Source organism: Eriocheir sinensis, chromosome 1, assembly GCF_024679095.1.
Source record: "Eriocheir sinensis breed Jianghai 21 chromosome 1, ASM2467909v1, whole genome shotgun sequence".
In the NCBI taxonomy this organism is placed as follows: Eukaryota; Metazoa; Arthropoda; class Malacostraca; order Decapoda; family Varunidae; genus Eriocheir; species Eriocheir sinensis.
In genome coordinates, this window is record NC_066509.1 from 24,571,139 (window position 1) to 24,590,186 (window position 19,048).

At 42.8% G+C, this 19,048-nt stretch overlaps 1 protein-coding gene across 1 annotated transcript in view; it reads left to right on the forward strand.

Moving 5' to 3' along the window:
- The first annotated feature begins 211 nt into the window (after positions 1 to 211).
- Positions 212 to 19,048, forward strand: part of LOC126995582 (uncharacterized) — a 64,632-nt gene continuing 45,795 nt past the window's right edge. The window contains exon 1 of the mRNA XM_050855299.1: positions 212 to 355. The gene's annotated coding sequence lies outside the window, so the exon portion shown is untranslated. The remainder of the gene's footprint in view (positions 356 to 19,048) is intronic.

The following is a 19,048-nucleotide window of genomic DNA, read 5'->3' on the forward strand; positions in this document are numbered from 1 at the left end:
CACCACCTCACAGATGTTGCCCAACCCTTTCTTTTACCCCAATCCCTATCCCACTCTCTACCTCCTCCTCCACTCCTCCCCCACCACACCCCTGCCTCCTACACCAAACATCCCCCCCCTTCCCCCTTCTCCCTCTACCCTCCCTCCTTCCTCCAACCCTCACACCGCTGCCTCCCACACCAAACTAACCCCCTCCCCCCCCTCTCCCTCCGCAGGTGCCGCCCACAGAACCCTGGAGGCGGATCAGCTGTGTCCCACCTGTCCTTACTTCCTGCCCACGTCCGTCGAGGTCACCACACCTGTGGGCATCCCGGCCAACCTCACCTGCGGCGTCAGGCAGCTCGGGGACAAGAAGGTGAGAGGGAGGAGAGGAAGGGAGATCAGATTTAACCTAGTCCGTAATGGTCTTGGGTGAGGAAGGAGATGAGGAGGTAAAGAGGAGATGAATGTGAAAAGTGAGGAGAGAAAAAGAGGTCTGAGTTCACCTATTCCTTCCTGTTCGTTGGTGAAAGAGAGGAAAAGGAGATGAGGAGAAAGGTGGTGAGGAGATGAGGAGCAGGAGGTGAGGATAAAAGGAGGTGAAGAGGAGATGAAGGTTAAAAGTGAGGAGACAAAAGGAGCTCTGAGTTCATATATAGAGGTTTTGCAGCTGACGTCATTAGTGGGGGTGCGGGGGTAACGCGGGCTTGCACGGCCATCTTAGTGGTCAGTGGTGGTGGTCACTTATTACCGCAAACCTTGGTGGCGGCTGCACAAGTGCTCTGTGTGTTCGTCATGCGATACGTATGCTGTGCGGCTGGATGTTTTAACCGACATGGGAAAGATACTGTGCCATTTTATAGATTTCCAGCGAATCCAGAAGAGCGGGGAAAGTGGATAGCAGCTGTGAGGAGGGAAAACTGGCGGCCGTCTGCATCATCTCGACTCTGCAGTGCTCATATTGTCAGGGGTAAATATTACAGGCAAGACTGATCAGATTATTATATGAGGTAACACTCATTTAGGTATTGCCCCGGGTCCCCTAGCTTACTGTGTGGCGGGGGATTACTCTGGAACGGGATTTACATGGGATGAAGGAGACTCAAGAGTACCCGCACACAGCACCAAGAAAAGCAATACGAGAGAACACCGAGAAAAAAGGATAGAACAGGACCAACAGCAGAAAAGGAATGATATAGAAACAGAATAAAAGAAGTAGGCGTTTGGTGTTGTATGCTGGGACGAGTGTGTCTTTTCTGGGGTGAAGGAGACTCAGGAGTACCAGCACACAGCACCAAGAAAAGGCGATTGAAGAGAACAACAAGAAAAAGAGGATAAAATATAAACAATACCAGAAAAGTAATCACAAAGAAAGAGAATAAAAGAAGAAGGAAGATATAGAAAAAGACCACCAAAAAATGATAACACAGGATCATAACATCGATAAAAGAAAAATATCGTGTCATCTCATCAACTACAAAAATGAATAAAAAAAAATCACAGGCAAAAAGGCAAACAACTCTAGCATTAAGGCGTGTGGTGTTGTGTGTTGGCATGAGTGGGTCTTTCCTGGGGTGAAGGAGACTCAGGAGTACCCGCACACAGCATCAAGAAAAGGCGATACGAGAGAACACCAAGGAAAGAGGACAGAACACAAACAACAACAGAGTAAATGCGAAATTTAGAAAAAGAATAAAAGAAAGAAAATATAAATAAAGAACACCAAAACAATGATAATATGGAATCACATCGATAAAAAGAAATATATAGACAAATCATCCACCTTTCGGCCCTGACTAACATCCAAAATCATGGGTGAGTCTTTTCTGGGGTGAAAGAGGCTCATCCAGACCAAGGAACATCAAAAAAGGATGATATTAAAAGAACACCAAGAAAATTAGATAAAAGCAGAAAAATAATGAAAAGAAAAAGAAAACACCAAGCAAAAGATAAATTAGAGTAAAGTAAATTAAGTTAAATAAATAAATAAATAACAACAATATAATTACATAGAATTTTAAAAATATATTATAAATCAAATATTATAAGAAAAGGACATCTTTCACCTTTATGCCAGAACACCAACATCATAAAAAAAAAAATGGGCGAATGAGAAGAACCAATGGAAAAAAAAGGAAATAAAAAAATCAAGAAAACAAACAAAACGATGAAAATAAACAGACAAAGAAAACCATGACCTGAAAACGAAAGAACCAAAGGAAAAGACAAGAAAAGAAGAAAAGAAACAGAACACGAAGACCAGAGGTAAGGCAAGTCGAGGTCACAATTTGAGACGAAGAAGCAGTGGGCAAAACCTTTCCCTCAAGAGCTTCACATCTGTCTGTCAGGCCCCGCCACGCCCCTGACCAGCGCCGAGGGGGAGCAGCACAGCAGCCTGGCTCCCCACGCCCTTGTCACCCCCACACACACACACTCAACTTCCTTTTTCATCCCTTCTTTATTCCCTCGTATTCTTGTTCTTGTCTTTTACTTTACCAACTCATTCCCTCCTTCATTTCCTCTTGTTCTTTTTCTTAATCGTCCCCTTATTTTCCTCATCCTATTTCCTTAAAACCCATCCATGCTCTTCCTTCCTTTCATGTATTCGTCTGGATTAGACTGAGCCGAAAAAAGGAAAAAGCGAGAGAAAGGGAAGGAAGTTAGGAAGGAGGGAAGGAATTAACGAATTAAGGAAAGAATGAAGGGTAAAATTATGTTTTTAGTGGACATCATAATAAAAAGTGAAACATGAGTGCAGTGAATGAAAGGAGCGGCTGAAGAAAGCAAGAATGAAAGAAGGTAGTGTTGGAAGGAAAAGTTGAATGGAGAGATGGATTGAAAGGAAAGACGAAAGTAGAAAGTTAATAAAAGAGGAGAAAGTTGGGATGCAAAGGACAGATGATCTGAGAGGGAGAATGAAAGAAGGAAGCGAAAGCTGGAAAGTTTCGTTTAGTCGGCGCAACATCTGCAGTCATATGCCGGAGAGGGACAGAAGGGGAAGGAATTATAGAAGGAAACAGATCCCATGAGACGGGACACAACCCCCGATTAATTCCTGGTACCCATTCACTGCTGGGTGGACAGGGGCGTAGGGTATTGGAAAAGCCCCCAAATTTTTCCATTCCGCCCGGGAATCGAACCCGGGCTCTCTCGGTTGTGATCCGAGTGTTCTAACAACTGCACCACGAAGCCCCCTCTAAAGGAGAGAGAGAGAAGAAAAAGGAAGAGAGGGGAGCAGAAAAGGGAAGAAGACAAAACAGGGAGGAACGAGAAATGAAGTAAGCAGCGATAAAGAAGACGACAAAGAAAAGAGATAAGAAAATAAGGAGATAAAGAGGCTGCCGGAAGATAATTTAAGAACTGTTAAAGAGACAAAGGGACGGAACGACTTATAAAGAAGAGAAAGGAGAGAAGACACAAAGGCAAATGGAGACAGAGGACCAGAAAGAGAAAGAAAGGGAAAGAAAGAAAACAAACAAAATGTGTAAATAGAAGACACACGGAATGCCAAGACAAGCGGGAAGAAATAAAATGGACTAAGAGGAAATTAGCCTGACAAAAAGTATAAATGAACTGAATGAGAGATAGAGGGAAATGATGATGTGGAATGACCAATGGCATGGAACGAAAGGAGGGACAAAAGGTGAAAGGAGGAAAAGGACGGGAATGAAGGGAAGCAAGGACAGACAGAAGGCGAAGGAAATGGTAGAATAATACGGAAAAGAAAAGAAAGAAAGCTAGGAAGGACGGCAGGAAGAGAACTGGTGGAAAAAATAGAAGGAAATAGAAAACAGGAGGAAATGAAGAAATAATGAAAAATGAGAGGGAAAGGAAAGCATGGATGGACTGAAGGGAAAAGACGATAAGGGAAAAGAAAGAGAGAAACACAGAGAGAGAGAGAGAGAGAGAGAGAGAGAGAGAGAGAGAGAGAGAGAGAGAGAGAGAGAGAGAGAGAGAGAGAGAGAGAGAGAGAGAGAGAGAGAGAGAGAGAGAGAGAGAGAGAGAGTCTGACGTAATAATAAAGTAATTATTGTAAATCACATATTGGAGGGTGGGATGGGGAAGGAAGAGAGGAAGAAAGGAAGGAAGGAGGAAAGGAAGGTATGAAAGAAGATAAGACGGTAAGAATTGAAGGAAGAAAAGAGGAAAGAAATGAAGAATGAATGGAAAGAACACAAATGAAGGAAAAGGTGGACAAAGGAGGGAAAAAGAAAAGGAATGGACAGAGGAGAGGAAAAGAGAGAAAGGAAGGGACCAACTAACGAAACAACGAGCAAACGAATGAAGGAAGAAAAGCAAGAGAAAATGACAAATACGTAAACAATGAGGAAAACTGAGATAAGTGAGGGCAACAACACAGCCAAAGAGGAACAGAGGAAGGAGGAAAAGAAGGAAAACAGGAAGAACGGAAAAAAGAAGAGAGTGCGAGATGATAATAATAGAGCTCATATATGGGAAGGAGGGAGAGGGAAAGGGGGAAGGGAAGGGAAGGGAAGGGAAGGGGAGGCGAGCTGAGGGTTTACAAACAAGGAAGAGGAGCCTTAAACCGATTACCTTTTCACCTACTAGAGAAGGAGTGAGAGGATGCGTCTGATAGTGATGTGTGTGATGAGGCGATTTGGCCGGTGTGTGTTTTCTGTTTAGGAGAGGAGGAGGAGGAGGAGGAGGAGGAGGGGAAAAGATTAACCTATTTCACCGTTCGTCAGGGGAAGGGAGTCAAGCTAGTCGTGCGTGTGACTTTGGCGGTGAGAAAATGATACTTGTGAGAACATTCAAGTAAGAGGATTACGCATATTAAGCTGGTTGAAGGCGAGCCTGTGGTGGTGGGAAAAAATCTCATTACAACGCTTAAGCTTAAAAAAAAGTAATGAGATGGAGTGTGGCGATGAGGAAAATAAAATAATCCCAACATGTAAGTTCGGGAAAAGAATAAAGTTGTCGAAAAGTGTTACTGGCAAGAAAATGATGCTGGGAAAGGTTGTAGATATGGTAATGGAGGTAAACCGCTTATCCCAGTGTGCGAGCGAAAAGTGTTTATCTTCACTATCACCACCACTACCACATTCCTCTCTATACACCCCTTCGACTATCATCACCATCTTCCTTTCCATCATTATCACATTATTCATCACTCAACATCTAAACTATCATCACCACCTTCATTTAACACTATCATCACCACCCTCATTCAATCCACCGCATTCAACACTATACTCTAACACCTTCACCACCACCTCTCACCATCAAAACTCCTCCTACTCCTTTTCCATCACCATCACCCAGCCTAAAACAAAGCTAGATAAATGGAAAAAAGAGAAAACAATGGTGGCGGTCAACTGTTATCTTTTATTTTCACTGTAAAGAGGCGGATGAAGCGCTTAAATAAAAATAAAACAATAAAATACAATCCTGCCAACGCAGTGCTCCCATAAAAATAAAAGAATGAATGAAAAAGTAATGTTCCTGTTTAATAACAGAGTTGTAAAAAATGGTGTTTAAGCTCTTAAAGCAAGCCTCACACGACACGACCTAGACCAAAGACCTGCCGCGACCTCGGGGGTCGCCAGTGATCGCAGCAGGTCGGGAACACATCCTAAATAGGTCAGGGGGGGGTCTTGGGTGAGGTCGAGGCGGGTCGTGAGGTTTTGTCCAAAATCGTGGGATTTTCAAAATGTTCAAAAAATTCCACGACCTGGGCCGCTCGCAGGCAGCTCTGAAACGCCTCGGAAACGGCTCTTTCATACTCGGATGCTGCTCGGATCGGGTCTTTATTGGTCGATGTCGTCAGATGCCATCTGTATACGATTTACTTGGTTCTTGGTTTTAAAATGATTGTTCTTCTACTTGGAACAATTTTATTCACAAATATGGCATTAGTTACACATTTTAGAAATAAAATTGGCATTAGTTACACATTTTAGAAATACAACTGGCATTAGTTACACATTTTAGAAATACAATTGGCATTAGTTACACACTTTAGAAATACAATTGGCATTAGTTACACATTTTATAAATATGATTGGCATTAGTTACACAGTGTAGAAATACAATTGGCATTTGACATCATAATGCAATTCATGGCATTGGCTACACAATAAAGAAATTCAATCGACAATACAATCAGTAAATACTTAAATTTAAATCATCTTGTCCTGCCACGGCATCGCCCCAACATTGTTGTAGTAGACTTGCAGAAAGTCTCGCTGTTCCCTGGCTGTCCTTGTTGATGTGTTGCCTGCCAGGGCTTGCAGTCCTTGTAGCCATTCTTCTCCAACTTCATCTCTCCAAGCTCCTCTAATTACTTCATGGGAGTTTGGATCTTCTCTGTCTACATCTGCAGCAGCTCTCGGGTATCTGGTCAGGATCAAGTTGTGCAGAACACAGGCAGCCATTACCACAGACACAACTTTCTCTGGGGCCATCGCCATTGTTATCAACAGAAATCACTGGGTCAGAATTCCAAATACATTCTCTATAATCCTGCGGGCTCTTCTCAGTCTGTAGTTGAAGATTCTCTGTCCCTTGGTCATGTTTCTCTGGGGGTACGGCTTCATCAGGTAGTTTCTCATGGCAAGGGCATCATCAGCTACTACGGTATGTGGTATGGAACTGGTTCTGTGTCATCTGGAAGTGGCTCTGGCTCAGGCAGGACCATGGTTCCATTTTCCAACTTTTTGAAGAGCTGTGTATCTCTGAAGACACCACTGTCACTAGCACTGCCATTGGACCCACAGTCAATGAAGATGAATTTGTGACCAGAATCCACCAGAGCCAGCAGGATTATGGAGTGAAAGCCTTTGTAGTTGTAGTAGATGTAACCTTGGTTACGTGGGACCTTGATGGCAATGTGCTTTCCCTCTGAAGCACCTATACAGTTGTAGAACTGCCATCTGCTGCCAAACTCTTCTGCTATCTTCTTCCAGTCTTCAGGGGCTTTGGGACATGGCAAATGGCCTCAAATGTTTCTGATACAATATTTCCAATAGTGTTGTCTCCCCACCTCCAGGATTGGAGGAGAGCAAGGGATTGATAGGACTCTCCAGTGGCCAGGAACCTTAGAGTGATGCTTAGTCTCTCTGCAGCACTGATGGAAGCTCTCATGTTGGTGGTCTGTTTTTTTTAATTCTAACTTGCACTCTGCCTTCAGTTTCAGTGAACAGCTCTTCATCTAACCTCAAAAAGTTCTTGTAGCCAGGTGGATCTGTTTCCAGTAAATCTGGCAGAAGATCCTGGTAGTGGCCCTTTTCCTTCTTCTTTAACCATCCCTTGACCCACTTCCTCTTCTTTTTCTATGGGCCTGGAGAGGGGGAGGTGCTGTATCTTCTGTGTCTGAGGAGGAGTCATCTAGCAGGGCCGCTTCTGCCATCAGATAGGTCTCTTCTGCAGTAAACCAAGAACTTGCTTCTGCTTTCTTATGTGCCAAACTGGATACTGATCTCTCTCTTCTGTCTGCTCTCTTCTGGATTTTTGGAGCAGCTGAATGCTGGCCTGGACTGGGCTTGCTTTTATACGGTGCAGACAGACAGTTGCGACCTCCGGAATTCTGAAAAACTCGGGAAACAGATCGAAAACTGGTCCAAAACGAGTCTTTTGTTGTTGCAAGAGGTCGTGACAGGTCGGAAGAGGTCGGTGACGGTCGGACACAGGACAAGAAAGGTCGGAAATAGATCGGGAATAGGTCGTAGAAAGTCGGAAACGGGTCTCGGATGGTCGTATGTACCTCGTAAGTAGGTCACATATAACTCGTATATTGGTCTTGTCTGGTCGCATGTGGGTCGCTCAAGTAAACCTGATTTTCTTACGTCTTGAACAGCTCGCAAACGGGTATGTGCAGGTCTTTTGAGGTCTTTTAAGAACTGTAAAGGTCGCTGGGGTTTGGGTCATTTTTTCGTAGCTCATCTTGAGGAGATCCGAAACACGTCGTACACTCGTGTGAGAGCCCGTACGATCAGAGACCACGATTCACAGGTCGGGATGGGTCGGCGACCCCCGAGGTCGCGGCAGGTCTTTGGTCTAGGTCGTGCCGTGTGAGCCTTGCTTAATTCTCTCATTCTCCCTCCTCTTCCTCCTGCGCCTCGTCACGTCAAGCGCTGAGGGGAAGGTGGTAATCTTTCTTTACTCCTACTTTTTTCCTGTAACTCTCCTTTTCTTTTACTTTTCTTTTCATCTTACTTTCCTTTTCTTCTTACTTTCTTTTTCCTCTTACTCTTAAGCTTTTTCTCTTAGATTCCTCTTCTTCTTACTTTCTTTTTTTTCCTTCCCTCTTACTCTTACCCTTCAGTGTTATTTTGTTACTCTTACTCTTTGGTTTTCTCTTTCACCGTTTCCTCATTTTCCACCTGGTTAAGAAGAGCAGGTGTACGCTACAGGGGAGTTGGTAAAGTGTCACGTGTCACTTTCTTACTCTTTCTTCTTCAACTTGGAAGGTAAGAGGCGGGAATTCGTGTTTTTTTTTTTTTTTTGGGGTTGTTCCTGATCATGAACATAAAAAAAATAACTTTACACTTCAACATATTCTGCATCGTCACTATTTTTTATTATTTTGTTTTCTGTTTCTACTTAACTTTCTTTAATATTTGTTTGTTTACTTGACTTCATTCTATTACATTTTTATATATCGAAAACGAAAAACATTGCATTCCTTCTTTTTTTCTAACTTTTAAACACGTTATCTCTTTTATCGTTTATTCATCCACATCTTTAAAAGTACCCACACCAATCTTATGTTTTATTGCTTTTCATTACTCTTTTTCTCCTATTTAACCTTTTTCCTCATCTCATTTCTTTCCTTCTTTTTCGCTCACATTTTTAAACGTCTTTAAATATTAATTACAAGCATCTTCTCTTCCTTTATCGCTGTTCTTTAACGTTCTTTCCATTATTAACGTTTTTCTTGTTCTCTCTTCTTTCCTTGGTCCGCATTTTTACACCTTTTTTTTTAATAATAACTACACGCGCCATCCTTTGCATCGTGTTTCTCCACTCTTTCCGCCCCGTTACGTTTCTTCTCCCCATTTCTCCCTCTTTCCTTCTTTCTCCCCACGCCTCCACCCCGCCCCTCAGTCTTCACACCTCTTTAATGGCCCGAGCACGAGGCGACCAAAGGCATCCTCTGCTCCTCTTTTATTTCCACTACTAATTTTTCCTCTAAACTTTTCCTCCGCTCTCTTTCTTTCACTCTCTTTTCTTTCATGATTATTCTCATTTTTCTTTGTTCACTTGTTTCCGTATTAACTAAAAACAACCAGATTTAATAAATTTTATTGATATCTTTTCATTTTGTGCCTTTACCTTTCTTAAAATCTTTTCTCTTCTACTTTATTTTCCACAATATCTTTCTTCATATTTATATTCTATTCTTATATCGGCAGCAAAGAAAGTTGGCCACATTTCTTCCTTTCTTTAGTCTTTCTATTTTATTTTTTACACTCAAGTTCCTTTTCGTTCTCTAATCGCTTCTCTTACTTTTTTTCAGCTTAATCTATTTTCACTTTTCATATTTATTTTTTTTGCTTCTTCAGCCACCAAAAGGAAGCACTACCATTACTTTTTAATACATCATTTCATATTTTTACATCTTTCCTTCTTTCGCTTCCTTAAATCCCAAATTCCTTCCTTTTATTTTTTACTTTGTTTTTTCTCACCTCCATCTATGATCAGGGGTACATAGTAAATACCTCAGCCAATCTACTTGAATAATTCCTCCTTTGTTTTTAAAAGTTATATTATCATATTCTTTTCTCACGTAACTTTGTTACCACAAATACTAACAAAAAACAAACTTTACTGTTTTCAGGTCAAAAAAACAAAAACAAAAATCAGTAAACTCACCAATAAAGACATTCAGTGATAAAAAAAAAAAATAAGTAGACATATATGAAATTATATTAAAAAGACTGACACACATGAAATTTTATAAAGACATACATGAAAAGACACGTACATCTAATAGATGTCTTCATCTACTCGATGTACATGTGTCTTTTCATGTTCATAGTTTTTCAACATCAAAATGGTAAGACATAAAATAGACATGCTTGAAATCAATAAAAATATCAAATAATAAGAAAAAATACATAAAACAGATGAAACAAAAATATACAAAAAACAGACTCGCAAAACAAACACAAAACAAAACATACACAGAAGACAAAACACATCAACAGGTAGATACTTGGCTAAACAAACAGGCAAAGCAACAGGTAACCAGGTTAATCTAAAGGAGAGGAGGAAAACCCAACAGAAGGAGAGGAGGAAGGACAAGGGAAAGGGTAGGAAGAGGGTGGCAATGAGGGAAGAAGGGAGGGAGGAAGTGAAAGAGGGAGGGAGGGAGAGATGGAAAAGTAGGTAGGAAGAGGGGGAGGGGAGGAGGAGAGGAGCAAGGGGAAGATGGCTGCAACGGAAGGAGAGGAGGAAGGTAGGGGGAGGGAGAGAGGAGAGAATCGGGAGGAGGGAGGGGCTAATAAGGGTCAGTTTGCAATGCTCTCCCCACGTGACCGAAATCCTCCTTGAGCTGACTCTACCAATGTTGTCTTCAGGAGGAGGAGGAGGAGGAGGAGGAGTAGGAGGAGGAGGACGAAGCGGAAGAGAGGGAGGAGAATACAATCTAGAAAATGACAACGAAGGAAAGAAAATCAGACAAAAGAGGCAAGATAACGCGAAAAAGAAAAGGACAAAGAAAAATGAAAAGGGAAAGGAAGAGGAGGAGGAGAACGCCGAAAGAAAAGGAATAGAAGGAAGAGAAGGAAGGAGGACCTTACGAGAAGAGGAGGAGAGAGAGAAGGGGAGAGAGTGAGAGAAGGGAGAGAGAGAGAGAGAGAGAGAGAGAGAGAGAGAGAGAGAGAGAGAGAGAGAGAGAGAGAGAGAGAGAGAGAGAGAGAGAGAGAGAGAGAGAGAGAGAGAGAGAGAGAGAGAGAGAGAGAGAGAGAGAGAGAGAGAGAGAGAGAGAGAGAGAGAGAGAATGGAGGAAGGCAAGAAGACAAGATCATTTATTATAATACATGGATGAAAGAAACTAATGGAAGGGAGGGAGGAAAAGAGAGAGGGAGAGAGGAAGGGAGGGAAGAGTGGAAGAAGGGAAGTAAAGGAAAAGGGAGGGAAGGGTAAGATGAGGAGAGGAAGAAGAGATAATGGAGAAAAAAGGAAGAGAAAGATAGGAAGAGCAGGAGAGAGAGAAGAGGGAACTGAAAGAATGAAAGGAAGGGGGATAAAAAGAAAGCAGAGGAAAGCAAGCCGAGAAGGGGAAGAAAGTAGAAGGAAGGAGACGAATCTGATGCTCTTCCTCCAATCTGCAGCCTCTTTTTCCCTCCTCTTATCTCTCGTGTCTCCTTCCTCTCAATTTCCTTCCTCTTGCTCTCAAACTGACTGCCCTCTCACCCATCCCTTCCTCCTCCTCCGCCTCCTCCTCGTCCTCCTCCTCCTCCTCTTCATTCCTCTACATATATTCCTCTCCTGTTTACCTATCCATCTTCCTCCTTTCCTCCCTTCCTGGCATCTTGTTTTCTCTCCATTTATCCATCAGCACTCCAACTGCTCCCCACCTCCTGCTTTTTCCATCTTTTTTATTCCTCCTTGTTTCTCTCTCCCTTTTACCTCAGAACATCACATCTTCCTTTTGTGTCTTTTTCCTTTCCTACTTTCCTCTTTGCTTCTCTCGCCGCTGCTCTATCTTACCTCTTCCTTCTCTTCTTCTCGTCTTTCCTATCCTCCTCCTCACATATTAATTATATTTCAACCTTCCTCTTTCCTGTCTACTCTTATCTACCGTCCTTCTTTGCTTTCCTCTTCCGCCACACTTTCTTACCTCCTCCACCTCCTCCTCCTCCTCCTCCTCCTCCTTCCCTCCCTGCTCCCCATACTTTCTCCCGTCTCTCTTTTCATACCACATTTCTTTCCTCCTTGTCCGCTTTTCACCAGCTTACGCCCACCTCCCTTTTACTTCCTCCCTTCCTCCTCCCTCCTTCCCTTTTTACACGCTTCCCGCTCTCCCTCTTCCGCTTCCTTGCTACTTATTACCTCCCTTCTTTGAGTTCTTTCCTCCTACTATGAAACTTTTCATCCTTTCTCTCCGCCTTTCTTCTTTCATCCCTCCCTCCTTTCATCCATGCACTTGCTCCAGCCTTCTCTCTCTTTCTCTACTTTCGCTTTTTCTTCACACCTTTTCTCACCTGATTTTCTTCCCTCCTTCCCTCGCTACCTTCTAATCCCAAGTCGTTTTCCTTTTATCTTTTTCTTCCTCCCTCCTCTCTTCCTTCCCCTCCTCCCTTAAGCTATTTCTTCATACCTCCTTTCCTTCCTGACCTTTCTTCCTTCCCCAGCTACCGTCACACGCCAAGTCATCTTCCTTTCATCCTCTCCCCCCCTTCTTTCTCTCCTTCCCTCCACTTCTCTGAACCTCCATTGGCCTCTCCTCCACACTGGGTCCAAAAACCTTCAAGGAATATCTTGCAAACGTGAATTACTAAGGAGAGAGAGAGAGAGAGAGAGAGAGAGAGAGAGAGAGAGAGAGAGAGAGAGAGAGAGAGAGAGAGAGAGAGAGAGAGAGAGAGAGATTTTATACATTGTCTGTCTCCCAACCCAACGCCTTTCTCCTGCCTCTTGTCTCTTTCTGTCTGTCTTTAGCTGTCACTTCTCTCTCTCTCTCAGCAAAAGTGTCACGTATCACAATAAGATATTATTTTGATTAGTATTATTACTATTATTATTATCATTATTATTTTTATTATTATTATCATTAATAACATCATTATCATCATGATCCTACCAACCAACCAAGCTACATGCATGCAATTAGTCAGTAAGCGAGTAAATCAGTCATTCAGTCTGTCAGTTCGTCAGTCAGTTCATTTACCAGTTGGCAAATCATTTCGTCAGTCAGTCAATTAGTTGAGTGGGTATGAATCCAATTACTCAGTCATCCAGTCCGTCAGTCAGTTAATGAGTTCATCGCCAGCATAATCAATCAATCAGTAAATAAGGTCGCAATCGCCATAGTCCTTCATTCATTCAGTCTTCCTTCTCCTCCTCCACCTATACAACCTACTCCTTCTTCTCCTCCACTCCTTCCGCTTTGCATGGTGTCTATCTCCTTCTCTGCTTGTTTCTCCAGCTTTTCAGTTCGCTCATCTTCCTCCTCCTCCATTTTCTCCTTCCGATTTGCTTGTTCCCAGATGAATTTCCTGTAATCTCTTTCGCTAATCTCACACTTCCTCCTCCTCCTTTTCCCCCTCTTACCAAAATCCCAATTCTGTTACTACTGTTTCGTCTTTTTTCTCCTCGTTCGCTTTTTCTTTCATATTCCACTTATCCCAAACCACCAGTGCCCAACCAGTAGCCATCCCGTTACCATCAGTAGATCCCGTGCCTTGAATCCACCTCATCCTTGTTTGCATATTTGTGGTGAACAGATTAAGGATGTTTCTAGTTGGGAGTCGCTCTTGATTCTAAACTAATATTTGAGAAGCACATACGTTCCACGTCTTCCACTGTTGGACAGAAGACAGGCTTGCTTCGGTAGTGCTTCAAAACATTTGCTTGTGACTCAACTGTAATCAAATCTTTGTATGCATTAAATTTGCCCCACTGAGTATTGTGCTCCTGTTTGGATGTCTGCTGCCAACTGCCATTTAAAGTTACTTGACAGAGTTATCAATTCAACTAAATTTATTTCTCCGACACTTGTTCTTGATCTTGACATTGGCATCAAGTTGGTGCCCTCAGCATTTTATTTGAAGTTTTTAAGAATAATCGGCATCCCTTACAGTTTACAAATGCTTTGCCTGTTCCTTTTACTCATGCCCGGGTCACGAGGTTTGCTCTTAGTCAAAACGATCTTGCTTTAAATCCCACAATTTTTTGTACGAAACAATTCTTACCTTGTTTTCTTCCGTCGTTGACAAATTTATGGAATCAGTTACCAAATGAGATTGTCCTTTCTGCAGACATTTCTACATTTAAGTATCGTGTGAATGTCTTTTTGAAACAGTAATTTTATTTTTCCTCCTTTTGGCTTTGACTGGCCAGTTTCTTAACTATTCGTTGCCTTTGCTTCTCTCCAGTACCTTTTGATATTTTGTGTGGTTGAACTTGTTGTATCTGCACCCTGAAGGGAGGCTTTGGTAGCTTATCATAATAATAATAATAACCACACACACCTTATCACCCTCCTACACAGCTTTCTCCTCCTCCTCCTCCTCCTCCTCCTCCCACCGCCTCCTTCAGAAGTAACAACACACTTCAAGGAACTGTGCGGCATCAGGCATTTTAATTTTCTCACAATCTTCACGTAAGTTAAGAGGACGGGAATATGATAATGGATATAGATTGTGTAGCCGCGAAGCAGACGATGTAAAGTGTGCCCGGGAGACCACTTGAGCCACCCCTTCGAAATACATCTTCTACCTCCTCATCCCGTTTTTTTTCGTTTTATTTCTCTCGTGAGTAAACAGAAGAAGGAAAATGGTGTCTTGGATACTCTCTCTCTCTCTCTCTCTCTCTCTCTCTCTCTCTCTCTCTCTTAGCACGGGCCCAAAGAAAATGCATCCACGCGTCAATTATGAACAACAATGAAAACGAATACCTCCCACGATTACTGCTCCCCTTCCCATTCACCTCACCCATCCACACATTCTCACAAACCTAACCCCCTCACACACTCATCAACATCCGACTCACGTTCCCCACCCATTCTCCTCTCACCTGCTTCACACACCCAAGTCATCCACCTTGCCATCCATCGGAGACACTTTCACCCGTCTCTGCTCGGTGACCGCATATCGAAAGGGTGGAGGAGAGGGAATTTTAAGAGATGGGGGTGGTGATGGTGGAGGAAGTGGAAGAATGAAAATAGGAGGTGGTTGGGTGGTGGGTGAAGAGGAGGAATAAAAGGAGGTAGTGGAGGAGGTGGAGGGAGAGATGAATGTGGTGGCTAGGTGGAAGGGATGTGGTAGGGGAGGTGGTGGAAGAGATGGAGGTGGTGGTTGAGTGGCGGTGGAAGTGGAGGAAAAGAATTAAGTGATGAAGGAGGTGGAGGAAGAGATGGGTGTGTTGTTTGGGTGGCAGTGGAGGAAGAGGTGGAGCTGATGGATGCATTGTGATGGTGCGTGAAACAGCGGGGAAATGATGCTAAAGTTTCGTTTTCTTTACCGATTGTTTAGTTTAGTTTCCCAGATATTCCTTTTGACGTGGTTGCTGATTGTGTCATGCCATCAACCTTTAAACACACACACACACACACACACACACACACACACACACACACACACACACACACACACACTTCAACACTTACGTACATGACGCGACGACTTGAAGACACACACAACCCACCTTTCTCCTGTAAAAGAAAAGAAAAATACAACTAAAAATCTTTGGTGTAGAACTTTCTGACTATTTAATATTGTCTCGTCAACACACACCTACTTTAATGTTGTACTTTTGTAATAATATGACATATTTGTGGAGTTTTTTGTTCATGGTTAAAAAACAAAACAAAGGGAGACAGAAAGACAAAAAAAATCATAAAAAATCACAAATACACACAAAATGACAATTAATACATACGCTATGAAAACTAAAAGAAACAAAATTCTAGTTAAAAACAGTAAAGCACAGATCCACGACTATACAGCAAAGATGCAAACAGAAAACACATCATACCGATAGATAAACACACACACACACACACACACACACACACACACACACACACACACACACACACACACACACACACACACACACACACACCGCTTCGATAGCTCAGTGGTTAGGGCTCTGCGTGGCCAGGCTTCGCGGCTTGGCTGGGGGAGGTTCGAGCCCCGCTCAAGCCAGGATTTACCACTGGTAAAGAGCGATTACTGTCCCCCCTTGAGCAAGGAGGATGGTGTGTGTGGTGTGTGAAGGTCTCAGCAGTACCCAGAAATAGACTAAAATATAATGAGCCTTGCTCTAATCGGAAGGGTACCTGCTGGCGACGACGAGTCCAGCTAGTGATCAGGACGTCGGTGAATTACACACACACACACACACACACACACACACACACACACACACATAAAAGAAAAAACACTAGAGAAAGCATTAACTCGTCCCGGCTACAACATGTTCCGGTAAAGTCTAAAAATAAAACACACACACGCAGACTTAACGGAACAAGTTAAGGCAGACCAAACAGCGCAGCACGAGTCACACATGAGGAAAACACCGGCCCGCAGCGCTGCATGGAGGGGGAAAATAACACGGAAATGAGCGAAAGTTACGGACAAAAAAAAATGGTACGAAGGTTAGATAAAATGATGTTGACCTTGGGCGTGAGGAAAAACTAATTAGAGCTAAAGTCTGCCTGTATTATACTACCTAGGAAACCGTGGCTGTGCAGGTATAAAATGTGAATGAAAGGCGTATAATGTAAAAAGGTACGGTAATTCGGACTTCCAAGAAGAAAAACGTAAATACACAATGAGGGCGAAGGGGGTTGAAGGGAGAGGGGGGATGGGAGGAAAGGTGGCACAAACAGGTCAGTATGGGGAAGGGGGGAGTGGGGGCAGGTAAGGCTAGAACGGTGGAGGGGAAGGCAAGGAAAGGGAAAGGGGGACGGGAAGGGACGGGAAGAGAACTGGAGGGACGGGAAGAGAAGGGGAAAGGAGGGAAATGAAGGGAAGGGACGGGAAGATAACGGCAGGGATTGAAAGGGAAAGTAAGGGAAAGGGAGGGAATGAATGGGAAGGGAAGGAAAATGGAGGGAAAAGAAGGGAAAGTATGGGAAGGGAATGAAAAGGAAGGGACGGGAAGGGAAAGGGAGGGAATGAAGGGAAAGGAAGGGAATGAAAGGGAAAAGAAGGACATGGAAGGGAAAGAGGGAAAAGGAGGAAGACAGGTAGGGAAGGGAAGGGAAGGAACGGAAGGAAGGGAAGGAGAGAAGGAAGGGGGAGGGGGTGAAGGGAAGAGCAGCTCACCTGGCGTAATTAATAGCAACATTAGTCTTAAGAAACGGGAGATTACCTGCGTAACGAATGAAAGGGAGAATTATCTAAGGGGGAGGTGAGAGGGGGGTAGGGGGGGGTTGAGACATGACGAGAGTGTGTGTTTATCTTTGGTTTGGGGGAGGAGGAGGAGGAGGAGGGAGAGAAAGATGGAGAAAGAAAAGAAAAGGAGGAAGATGGCAAGGGTATGGAGAGAGTGCCATGATAACGGGAGAGTTGGAAGAGGACGAAGGAGGACTGGAAGGGAGAGAGGGAGGATATCCAAAGTGGAGAACAGGGGAAGGGAAGGAAGGAGGGAGAAGGAGGAACAGGGGAGGAAGGAGAAGGAAAGGATACAAAAGAAGGTCATGTTGAAGTAAGAGATGGAGGAAAACGAGGGAAAAAAGGAAAGAGAAAGGGAGAATATCTAAAGTGGGGAGAATATCTAAAGATAATATCTAAATAAGGGAATATATAAAGAAGGGAAAGGTAGTAGAAGAAAGGGAAGAGAACGAGCGGGAAGGAAATTAAATAAATGGAGGGTTGGAGGAAACTGAAGGATGAGAGGATGCGAAAAAGGGGAAATATCAAAAGTGGAAAAGGGGTGTGGGAATGGAGAGAAGGGAGGAGGAAAAGAGGATGATGATGAGGGAGGGAGAGATATTGCCGGGGCCTGGCCACGAAAAATGGAGAGAAAAAAAAGCTATATTGGAGAGGGATGGAGGAAAGCTGCGAGGGATGACAGGAACATGAATGTGGAGGAAAGAGAGAAGGGAGGAAAAATTACTGGAGGTAAACTGTGATAAGAAAAAAAATAAAAATCTATAATGTGTGTGTGTGTGAGAGAGAGAGAGAGAGAGAGAGAGAGAGAGAGAGAGAGAGAGAGAGAGAGAGAGAGAGAGAGAGAGAGAGAGAGAGAGAGAGAGAGAGAGAGAGAGAGAGAGAGAGAGAGAGAGAGAGAGAGAGAGAGAGAGAGAGAGAGAGAGAGAGAGATACAAATGATTTAAAAAAAAAATTGGGATAGGCAGCAAGGAGACAAAAAATCTAGGGGAGGAAAGAAGGAAGGAAGGAAAGAGAGGAAGAAAGGGTAAGTGAGAGGTAGGTGAGGGTAAAGTTAAACATTGGAAGAAAGGGAGAGAAAGATGGAAGAGAGTGAAACATGCAAAGAGCGAAAGGGAAATTGCGAGAGAAAATGGAAAGAAGATCGCTGAGGAGACGTGGAGAAGGAAAAGAATGATTTGAAAGGAAAAAAAATGGGGAAGGAAACTGAATGAAAATGAAATAAAGAAAAAAAACAAGAGAAAATAAAAATTTCGAGGAAAAGGGGTGTAATGGAGTAAAAAAACGAGAAAAAAAGATGAATGAAAGGTTGGAAAGGAGAAAAACAAATTACAAAGAATATGAAAGGATGAATTGATAAAACTAAGTGGGGAAGAAGAGAAGAAAACAATAAACAGGCTAACAGAAAACAAACAAGAGAAGATGATGGAAAGAAATCTGAAAATAACGAAATAAGAGAAGGAAAACTAAGAGAAAACAAAAATAACGGAAAATAGAAAAAGGCAACAGAAGAAAACAAAGAAAACAGTAAAAAAATAAGAAACTAATGAAAACCGGGGAACAGCAACATGAAGAGAAGAAAAACAACACGACGAAGAGAAAAGTGAAAACGGTGAAATGGAGAAGACTGGAGAAGAGGAAAAAAAGAAAACGAGTAAAATAAATAAAGATGTGAAATAGAGGAAAAAACACGAAATGAAGAGAAATCTAGAAAAAAACAATGACGAGGAGAAAATGGTGGAGAAAAGAAGATCAGAGAGAAAAAAAAGGAAATAAGGAAAAAGATGAGATAAAAATAAAGAGAAGAAAGTCGGAGAAGAAAACGAAACAATGAGAAAACGATACAATGACGAATGACGAAGAGAAAGAAAAAATGCTGAGGAGGAAACTGGAGGGATGAGAAGGAAAGGTGGGAAACTAGGTGATAAAAGTAAGAGATGAAAGAATAGTAGAAAACAAAACAAAAAAAATGGAGAAAAAAAAAAAAACGACAACGAAGAGAAAAAATGCAGAGGAGGGCGGAGAGACGAGGAAAGAAGGAAAAC